The following is a 10580-nucleotide window of genomic DNA, read 5'->3' on the forward strand; positions in this document are numbered from 1 at the left end:
GTCGCCTGAGGCTCTGGCCCGGGGCCTGAGGATCGGGAACAAGGGCCCATTGTCTGGGCCTCCTCCCGCCGGGCCCCGCGGGCCTCGGACCAGCCTGTCCAGCTCCCAGCGGGCAGCCTCTCCTGGCTGTGAGCCAGGCTGCGGCGGGGAGCGGGGGAGTCAGCCAGTGGGCGGCCCGCGGTCGGACGGCCGGCTGTGCGCATGCCCGACTCGGGCCCCCGAGGCCAGCCTCCCTGACCGCGCTGCCCCCCGCAGCACCTGGAGCTCGGAGTCCTCGGGCAAGACCTGCCAGCAGCTTATCTACAGCCTAGCCCCTCAGCCAGGCGGTTGCAGGGGGCCCACCCGCCTTGGAGGGAGGCTCAGGGCTGGAGAGGGGGCAGGCGTGCAGCCCCCAGCCCAAGGTGCCCCCTTGCTGCAGGCACCCCCCTGGCCCGGCTCCTCTCCGTGGGAGCTGCCGTCCACCCTGCCCTCTGCATCCCGCCTGGCCCAGGGCCCGGCCCCCCGGACCAACATGACCTCAGCGGCAGTCAGCTGAGTCCCTGAGGCAACCTGGGAGGCAGGTGGTGCCCGGGTCTTGTCACCTGGGGGGAAACTGAGGCTGGGGCAGGCGTGGCGTGCCTAGGGCCACACCGCCCTCTGGGAACCCCTGGCCTGAGCGGGGGCTCCACGGCCAGCCCAGCAGCCCACGTTGCCACGGGGTCCCCCTCAGTCGGGCCACATGGCCTGGTGCGCACAGGCTTGTTCTGGCAACAGGCCACTGGCACCCGGGCCCTGGAGCGCCTCCTTGCCCCCCCAGTCTGCTGCTCTTGGCCTCGGGCCTGTGGGGGCTGTTCCTTGTCTTGGCGGGCAGGGGCTCTGGAGGTGCCCCCACCACTCTTGGCCCCCAGGCAGCCAGCCCCAGGCTCAAGTGAGAGGACAGAACCACAGGGGTTCTGCGGGGGATGTTCGAGCTTACGACGCAGGGAGCGTCCCCCAGCACGGCCCTCTTTTAGCCTGCGTCTGTTCCCTCCCTGGCCCCCAAGCCTCGGGGTGGGGGACACCGGGCACCCTCAGGAGCATCCATCCTTCCAAAACGGTCAGTGACCTTCGAGGAGGCACGTGGAAACACTGACCGGGTGGGCTTGGGGTCCAGCACCCCGATTTGGAGACCTGGCTGCGCCTTAGTGGCATGTGGCCGTGGAGGAGTCAGGTCACCCCCTCCGCCAGCACCACGGGATAAGCAATGCCACCCCGTTGGGTTGGCGTAAAAATCAGACAACCATTATGAGAGGCGTGGCGAGGCTGCCAACAGTGGGTGTTTAGAACAGCCTTGATAAACGCAGGTGCGTCGAATCCTCACAGCCAGGCCGCCTCTTAACCAAGGGGACTGAGGCTCAGAGCTCTTGGCAGCATTGCCTGTGGCCACTCGCCCAGGAAGTGGCGGTGTGCAGGGGCCTGGGCCGCCCTGACCAGGGGCCGCCGCCTGAGGCCAGGGTGGTGGCGGCGGGGCCCTTGCTGAGTCCCTCCCCGACGGTGACTCTCCCGCAGCTCTGGAAGACCCTGCCAGCGGGCGAGGCCGTGGACCTGTCGGGAAGCCCCGTTGGCCCGGGACCCGCGGCCCGTCACGCGCTATTTGGGCTGGCAGGGCTGGCCCTGAGCTTCACGGGGCTCAGCAACAGGCTGCCGTGCCCGCTGCTGCCCAGCCTCTGAGCCAGCACCCCTCGCCGCCCACCATACACGAGGGCCCGGACCCGGGGCCCCGGCCCTGGCGTCCCGCTGGGGCTCTGTGGCTGCACGGCCCACGCCCCAGGCCTGCTGCACCGGGTGACCCACCAGCCGCCCTGGCTCCTGGCTCCCGAGCCCATGGGCGGACGGGGTGATGGGGGCGGAGGTCCCCCCGGAGCCAGTGTGCGGAGTAGGGGGGGCCAGCACGTATAAAGGGCCACGCCCTCTCCACCTCAGCCTTTCTGCACCGTGGGCCTTGGGGGCCACTGGGCACCAGCCCGGCCCCTGGGGTGAGAAGGGGGGCCTGCAAAAGGGAGGGACCGGACTCAGCCTGACCTCCCCTGGGTGCTCCCTGGACAGCGTTCCCTGGGAGGCCGAAGCGGGAGGTCTGTCTATGGGTGGGGACTTGGAGACCTCCGGGGCCCGGCCGGTCCAGGCAGGGCCTGGGCACCTGGAGGACGGGACCCAGAGCGGGGCAGAGCTCCTGCCTGAGCCCAGGCTGCTTAGCACCCCCCTCAAGCGGGATTCCCTGGGCCGGGCACACAACTGTGCCGACGGGGCGAGGCCCACCTCCCGTGGGGCAAACAGCGCTGCCTCCAGCTCCGGTGCCACCCTCCAGGCCTCCTGTGCTTGGTGAGTGGGCGGCTCCTCGGGGCAGGGGAGCAGAGACAGCAGTCGGAGACAAAGAGCTCTGTGCCCCCTGCAGGCGCTGGGCCACTGAGTCCTCCCCCGTGGGGAAACCCAGGGTGCACGCGGGGGTGAGGGGCGGGCACAGCTGGCAGCAGGAGGCCCGGGCGGGGAGCAGGACCCACGGGCGGGCTGCAGACCAGGCGCCTTGCTGCCCACCCAGGCCTGCGTTGGGGGCTGGAGCTCAGCGCCACTGGGAGCTGGGCAGGGACGCCAAGCTAGTGGAGTGGTGTCACCGTGCCCGGCCCAGGGCGCCCCTGCAGGCCAGCGCCAGGGGCAGCGGGGTCTCCCGCCTCGCCGAGCACCCCACTGGATCCTCCCCAGAGCTCCAGCCCTTGGTGGACTGCAAGCCGGCACCGTGACACACGTCTGTAGGCGGCTGGATGCCCAGAAGCGTCTTGGGCCAGAAGGGCGGCGTCAGGCCCGGGAGGGCAGGAGGCGGTGAGGTCAGGCCCCTGCCTCCCTGTGCCCAGGGGAGCCCTACCCAGAGGGACCGGAAGGCACGAGCTCTGCTCCCCTCTGTGCAGCTCTCTGCTCTCCACCGTGGGGTCCTGGCCCCTCCCCAGCCTCCTTTAACGACATGGACCTGCCCAGTGACCCCCACTCTGGGACAGAGGGCTCGGGTCCCCGGGGGCTGGGAGGATGAGCAAGCTGGCCCCGGGCCGGGCGAGCTGCTGAGCCACGTCCTGAGACTCCAGGCTGTGAGTCTGCGGCCTCCCCCTGCCCCTCCTCCCTGCCCACCCCAGGCCTGCGTCTGCCACAGACCTGGGGCCTGACGACCACGACCGCGTGGAGGGAATCTCACCAGACACTGCGAGGACCGTGGCCGGCGTTGCTGGCCTAGCTGTTTGGACGCAGGTCAATCTCCCCGTCTCTCAGATGGACGCCCTTCGGTGCCCCTGGCCAGGCCGGGGTGTGAAGCGGCTCTGAGCCAGTCTGCCCTGTTCCCATGCAGGTGTCCAGAGTCCCTTTGAGGGGCCCTTGCAAACCCCAGAGAGGCTTCCTCTGCGGGCAGGGACACCGAAGAAGGCACTGCGGGCGGAGGAGGCACCAGGTGGGCCCGGCTGGGGCCGGTCTGCTCCTAGGCCCAGTCTTGGAGGCAGACAAACATGGCTTGGTCCCGCCCGTCACCCGTGGACGGTGTGGTCCTCTCAGGGCCCGGCCCCTCATCTTGGGAACGAGGCTCACCAAGCCTCCCCTTATCCCGCTGGCACGAGGCTGACAAGGCTTGGAAAGGGCCTGCCGCGCAGGGGGCTCCGGGCAGACGCTCTGCAGTGTCAGCGGGGCCTCCCCCCAGGGCTCTCTGGGTGGGAATGGCAAGAGCCCAGGCCTCGGGACGAGGCGGGGCTGGAGCCATCTATTTAGGAGCGCTCTGCAGGCTTGCCGGGGCCAAGCACTGTTCCGAGGGCTTTATACCACTTCAATTCTCTCTGCATCTGCAGGACGTGAGCGAACCGAGTCAGCGAGAGGTCGAGAGACCTGTCTGAGGTCAAAGGGCCAGGCACGGGGGGGAGCCAGGAGGTGAGCCAGGTGGCTGGCTTCAGTCTGGGGTGCTGCCTGTCTCCCAGCCATCGGGGGCCGAGGAGTCACCCAAATCCCCGCCAGGGGCGGCCCAGCAAGCCAGAGGCCATTCGGCCATCATAAGGGCCCTGCTGCAACAAGGCCAGCTGGGATCTCCCTGGGCCTCTGTCTCCTCGCGGGCAAGACAGGGCGGGGGCGGCGGCGGGGGAGCAGAGAGGAGCCAGGCTCTTCCTCTTCTGGGATGGAAAGGGACTGGTGAGGAGTAGGCTGGAAGCACTGATGGTACAGCCCCGCTCAGGCGTGTGGGGTCCGTGCCCGCTTCTGGCAAGCTGACAGACGGCTGCAGAAGCCTTGTCTCTCCGGCCTCCGCTTCTCGGGTCACGCCGGCATGTTGAGAGCATCAAGAAAGACGAAGAAAACACGCCTGTCCTCTGCAGGACCGTGGTGACCAACGCTCGGGAGCTTCTGTCCTGGAAGGGAGGACGTGTGAGCCCAGATAGAAGGCTTTGATTAAAAACGCTTCCTCCTTGGAAGAAAAGCTGCAACAAACCTAGGCAGCGTATTTAAAAAGCAGAGACGTCACTTTGCTGACAAAGGTCTATAGAATCAAAGTTAGGGTTTTCCCAGTGGTTATGTACAGATGTGAGAGCTGGACTGTAGAGCAGGCTGAGCGCCGAAGAATTGATGCTTTTGAACTGTGGTGTTGGAGAAGACTCTTTGAGAGTCCTTGGACAGCAAGGAGATCCAACCAGTCCATTCTAAAGGAAATCAACCCTGAATATTCATTGGAAGGACAGATGTTGAAGCTGAAACTCCAATACTTTGGCCACCTGATGCGAAGAGCCAGCTCACTGGAAAAGACCCTGAAGCTGGGAAAGCTGAGTGCGGGGCCAGTCTGTGTGGAATTGATATCACGCTTGTGCGTGCTCAGTGGCTCAGCTATGTCCAACTCTTTGCGACCCCATGAACTGTAGCCCGCCAGGCTTCTGTCCATGGGATTCTCTAGGCAAGAATGCTGGAGTGGGATGCTATTCTCCCCTCCAGGGGATCTTCCTGACCCAGGGCCTGACTCTTTCGCATTGCAGGCGGATTCTTTACCTTTGAGCCACCTGGGAAGCATTCCCAAAGAACTGATAATTGATATTATCTCTTCCTTAAATATTTGGCAGATTTCCTCAGGGAAGGCTCATAAGCCTGAAGTTTTCTTTGTGGGAATGTTTTCAACTATAATTCCAATTTAAGAGAAGTAGGGGTATTCGGGTTAGCTGTTACTTCTCAGAGGGCATTTTTGCATTTTCAATCTTCCAAGGAATTAGTCCATTTCATCTCAGCTGTGGAATTTGACATGAAGGGGTTCATAATCTTCTCTTTCATTGTGGCTGTACTGAGAGGCTTGCAAGATCTTGTCCCCTGACCAGGGATTGGACCCGGGCGCACAGCAGTCAAAGTGCTGAGTCCTAACCACTGGACCGCCAGGGAATTCTCCATTCTTCAACGATACATTGTCTGAGATTGATACAGCTGAGCTCACTGACCCAAGACCTTCCTTTTTTCCTAATACAGGTGTTTAGTGTTGTCTATTAAAAGAAAAAAAACCAACCTGCTTTGCTCGAACGAACTTGCCCATTCTGGGCATTTCGCGTGCATGGAATCACATTTTGTGTTCTCTTTCACTTACCTTGTCTTCAAAACCCATCCACGGTATAGCATGTGCCAGAAATTCATTTTTTTTCCAAGGCTAAATAACACTATTGTATGGATCTGCCACTTCTGTCTATCCATCCACACACCAGCTGGTGCAGATTGGAGTATCGCCTTAATTCTGTTTTGTTAGTGTTGCTCTGGGGTTTGTATTATACATTTTAAAATTATCACAGACTTCAAGGAATATGCCATTTCTAGTATAAGACCTTTATGATAGTGTAGTCTTTCCCTCTCAGCCTTTATGCTAATATTGTCATGCGCTTTACATTCACAGGTCAAGAGGATGAGATGGCTGGATGGCATCACTGACTCCACGGACCCGAGTTTGAGCAAACTCAGGGAGACGGTGAAGTACAGAGATCTTCACTTCTTTGTGTATATCCAGACTTCCATGCGCTCTAATTTCCCTTTTGCTAGAGGAGTATCCTTTAATGCTTCTCGTATAGCAGGTCTCCTGATTATTTTCAGCCTTTGAATGTCTGAAAATGATGTATTTTGCCTTCGTCTTAAAAAGTGATTCCTCCAGGTACTGAATTCCAGACTGACAGCGTTGTGTCAATACTGTGAAGACGCTGTCTCACGCTCTTTCTATCTGTATGGCCCCCAGTGAGCAGTGCCATCCTTGTTTTCGTTCTTCTGATGATCACATTTCTTTTTTTCTCTAGCAGTTTTTTTTTTTAATTTTCTCTTCGTCACTGGCTTTGAACGATGATATATGCCTGGATCTGTTTCTTGTGCCTGGCGTCCATTTGGCTTCTGGGATCTGTGGGTTTATAGTTTTCATCCAGCTTGGGGAGTTTGGGGCCATTATTTCTTCAAACACTTTTTCTGTGTCTCTCATCACCTCTCCTTCGGAGACTCCAACTACTCATATATTCAGCTCAGTTCAGTCGCTCAGTCGTTTCCGACTCTACAACCCCATGAATCGCAGCACCCCAGGCCTCCCTGTCCATCATCAGCTCCCAGGGTTCACTCAGACTCACGTCCATCGAGTCTGTGATGCCATCCAGCCATCTCATCCTCGGTCGTCCCCTTCTCCTCCTGCCCCCAATCACTCCCAGCATCAGAGTATTTTCCAATGAGTCAACTCTTCGCATGAGGTGGCCAAAGTACTGGAGCTTCAGCTTTAGCATCATTCCTTCCAAAGAAATCCCAGGGCTGATCTCCTTCAGAACGGACTGGTTGGATCTCCTTGCAGTCCAAGGGACTCTCAAGAGTCTTCTCCAGCACCACAGTTCAAAAGCATCAATTCTTCGGCACTCAGCTTTCTTCACAGTCCAACTCTCACATCCATACATGACCACTGGAAAAACCATAGCTTTGACTAGACGGACCTTAGTCGGCAAAGGAATGTCTCTGCTTTTGAATATACTATCTAGGTTGGTCATAACTTTTCTTCCAAGGAGTAAGCCTCTTTTAATTTCATGGCTGCAGTCACCATCTGCAGTGATTCTGGAGCCCCCAAAAATAAAGTCTGACACTGTTTCCACTGTTTCCCCATCTATTTCCCATGAAGTGATGGGACCGGATGCCATGATCTTCGTTTTCTGAATGTTGAGCTTTAGGTCAACTTTTTCGCTCTCCTCTTTCACTTTCATCAAGAGGCTTTTTAGTTCCTCTTCACTTTCTGCCATAAGGGTGGTGTCATCTGCATGTCTGAGGTTATTGATATTTCTCCCAGCAATCTTGATTCCAGCTTGTGCTTCTTCCAGTCCAGCGTTTCTCATGATGTACTCTGCTATAGAAGTTCAATAAGCAGGGTGACAATATACAGCCTTGACGTACTCCTTTTCCTATTTGAAACTGGTCTGTTGTTCCATGTCCAGTTCTAACTGTTCCTTCCTGACTTGCATACAGGTTTCTCAAGAGGCAGGTCAGGTGGTCTGGTATTCCCATCTCTTTCAGAATTTCCCACAGTTTATTGTGATCCAGACAGTCAAAGGCTTTGGCATAGTCAATAAAGCAGAAATTGATGTTTTTCTGGAACTCTCTTGCTTTTTCCATGATCCAGCAGATGTTGGCAATTTGATCTCTGGTTCCTCTGCCTTTTCTAAAACCAGCTTGAACGTCAGGGAGTTCACGGTTGACGTATTGCTGAAGCCTGGCTTGGAGAATTTTGAGCATTACTTTACTAGCATGTGAGATGAGTGCAATTCTGCGGTAGTTTGAGCATTCTTTGGCATTGCCTTTCTTTGGAATTGGAATGAAAACTGACCTTTTCCAGTCCTGTGGCCACTGCTGGGTTTTCCAAATTTGCTGGCATATTGAGTGCAGCACTTTCACAGCATCATCTTTCAGGATTTGAAACAGCTCAACTGGAATTCCATCACCTCCACTAGCTTTGTTCGTTCACTTGAAATTTTCCCATAGTTCTTTTTCCCCGATTTATTTCTGGCTGTGCTGTCTCTGCAGCGCTCCGTTACTGCGTGTGGGCTTTCTCTAGGTGCAGAGCGTGGGCTCTAGGGCGTGGAGGCGTCAGTAGTCGCAGGGGCTCAGCTGTCCCTCAGGAAGTGGGATCCTAGCCCCGGGACCAGGGATTGAGCCTGTGTCCCCTGCACAGAATTCTTAACCCACGGGCACCACGGAAATGCCCTTCGAACCCTGCTCTCTGTGTGCTTCACCTCGTACAGTTTCTATAATATGAGCTGTGCTCAGCTGCTCAGGCGTGTCTGACTCTTCGACCCCATGGACTGTAGCCCACTAGGCTCCTCTGTCCGTGGAATTTCTGGGCAAGCATACTGGAACGGGCTGCCACGCCCTTCTCCAGGGGATCTCCCCCACCCAGGGATGGAGCCAGGATCCCCCGCGTTGCGGGCGGGTTCCTCACCAGCTGAGACTCCGTAGCTCTGCCGTAACACTCACTGACCTCTTCTTCTGCAACGCCTCATCTACTACGGTATCTTAAGTTCAGCGAGAAACTGCTCTCTTCCTTCTTTCTCCTTCCACTACACCCCTCTTGTCCTTCTTTACAGACCTTCCACGTCTTTTGCCTTTTTGAACGCATGAAGAGCGCAAACCGCCATGCCAGCCGCCTTCCCTGCTCCTTCTAACACGCGCGTCCGTTTTGATCTGCTCTGAAGACTCTCATTATGGGCTGTGCTTGCCTGCCTCTTTGCATGGCTGGTGATCCCTGAATGGACGCCAGACACTGCGAATTTTACTTTGTAAGGTGCTAGATATTCTTATGTTCCTGTAAATCTTTTGGGGCTTTGTTAAAGAATACAGTTAATTGACCTAGACACAGCTTGATCCTTTCAAGTCCCGTTTTTATGATTTGTTAGCTGGGTCCACAGCAATGTTCAATCTAGGGCTCAAAGTTCATTTATGAGGCAAGACTTTCCGGATACTTCCAACCACCTTTATTTAACTCACCCATCAAAGCCATCACCTGCCGTGCCAGACACCACACAACTGGAGACCACCCCTATAGCCCGGAGCCCTCTGCTCTGTTCTCATCATCCAATTCCTCAAACCGGCCTGCCTTGCCTCATCTCTGCTTCCCCCGTGGAACCCACACTCAGGCCCTGGGTCATGCCTCCGCTCCCCTCCTGCCCTTGACCCACCTGGGGTTTCCTCGGGTGACCCCGTGCATTGTGGCACGGCCCTTGCGCTTGGGGAGTGTCGTCTCCACGCCTGTCACCTGTCACACCTAAAACAACATTCTTGGTCTAAGAGCCTCCCCACCGCGGTGCGAGTCAGGTCTTCCTCTGGCCGGCAGGAGCGGGAACCGTCCCCAGGTCTGTGGCGCCGCGTCTTCCCCATGGCTTCCTTCCTGGCCTGTCTCCTCGGCATTTAAGAGGAGCCTCTGCAGCCCCCGGGTCCTCTGTGGGGCCTGCTTCTCCCTGCTGTTCTGCCCTCTGAACCTGAGCTGCCGCGGGGTCTCTGGACTCAGCTGGCCCCTCAACCCGGGAAGGCTGCCGCAGCTGGGATGCTCTCACTGGGCGGCAAGGCCACCTCGTGGGTTTCCCAGCTCTCGGGGGTTACTCTCCTTCAATGCCCTGAGTTTGTTTTTTTCTTTTTTTTCAGGCATGAGGGTAAGTTTCCATCTTGGCCAGAAGCAGGAATAAAAAAAAAAACACCTGTGTGCTTTATTTTGTTTTTTTAAGCTTATGAAATACTCAGCAGGCGTGTCTAGAAGCAGAGATGGTATCAATGACTCAACGGAGTCTGCACCTCCCAGTACAGATAAGAGGCTGGAATCCCTCTCTTAGGCCGTGGTCCGGGTGTCCCTCCCCGACACCGCCCTTGGACCTGTGTCTTCTTTACCATGCCATGTTGCTTCCAACCTTACTGTTTTTCTTAAACTGCAATTTTCTATTAATTTTTTTTTTATGTATTTTAACTTTTGAGGGTTGTGCAGGATGTGGGATCTTAGTTCTTTGACCAGGGATCGAACTCGAATTCCCCTGCAGTGGGAATATGCAGTCTTAACTACCGGACCCCCAGGGAAGGGTGGAGGTCCTATTAACAAAAAAAAAAAGGAAAGAAAAAAAGAGGGACCTTCCGAGGATCAACTTGGAGAAATTTACAAAGGAAGACCAAAAGAGCAATGGGGGGGTTAGGGGAGGCAGGAAGAGAAAGAAGTACAACAGGCAAAGCCCTGAGATCTGACATCCGAATAACAGGAACTCCAGAAAGAACACCCAGAAAACCAAAGGAAGGAAATCATTAACAAGTAATTCAAGAAAGTTTCCCAGAAACGAAGGATTGAAGTCCGTTCTGAAAAGGCTCATTCAGCAAGAGCCCAGTGCGATGCACCCACAGACCTTGACTGGGGCACGGTGGTGTGAATCCCGGAGCCAGGAGAGACAGTTTCGTACAAAGGTCAGTGCTCAGAACAGCCTCGGACTTCTCCACTGCAGCACAGAGTTTCCGATGGAAAGGTAACAATGCCTTCAATATTCTAATGGAAGTGAACTCCCACCTGGAGTCTCACCCCCAGCGGAGCATGAGAGGAGAAGTCG

This window comes from Budorcas taxicolor, chromosome 17, assembly GCF_023091745.1.
Source record: "Budorcas taxicolor isolate Tak-1 chromosome 17, Takin1.1, whole genome shotgun sequence".
NCBI lineage: Eukaryota > Metazoa > Chordata > Mammalia > Artiodactyla > Bovidae > Budorcas > Budorcas taxicolor.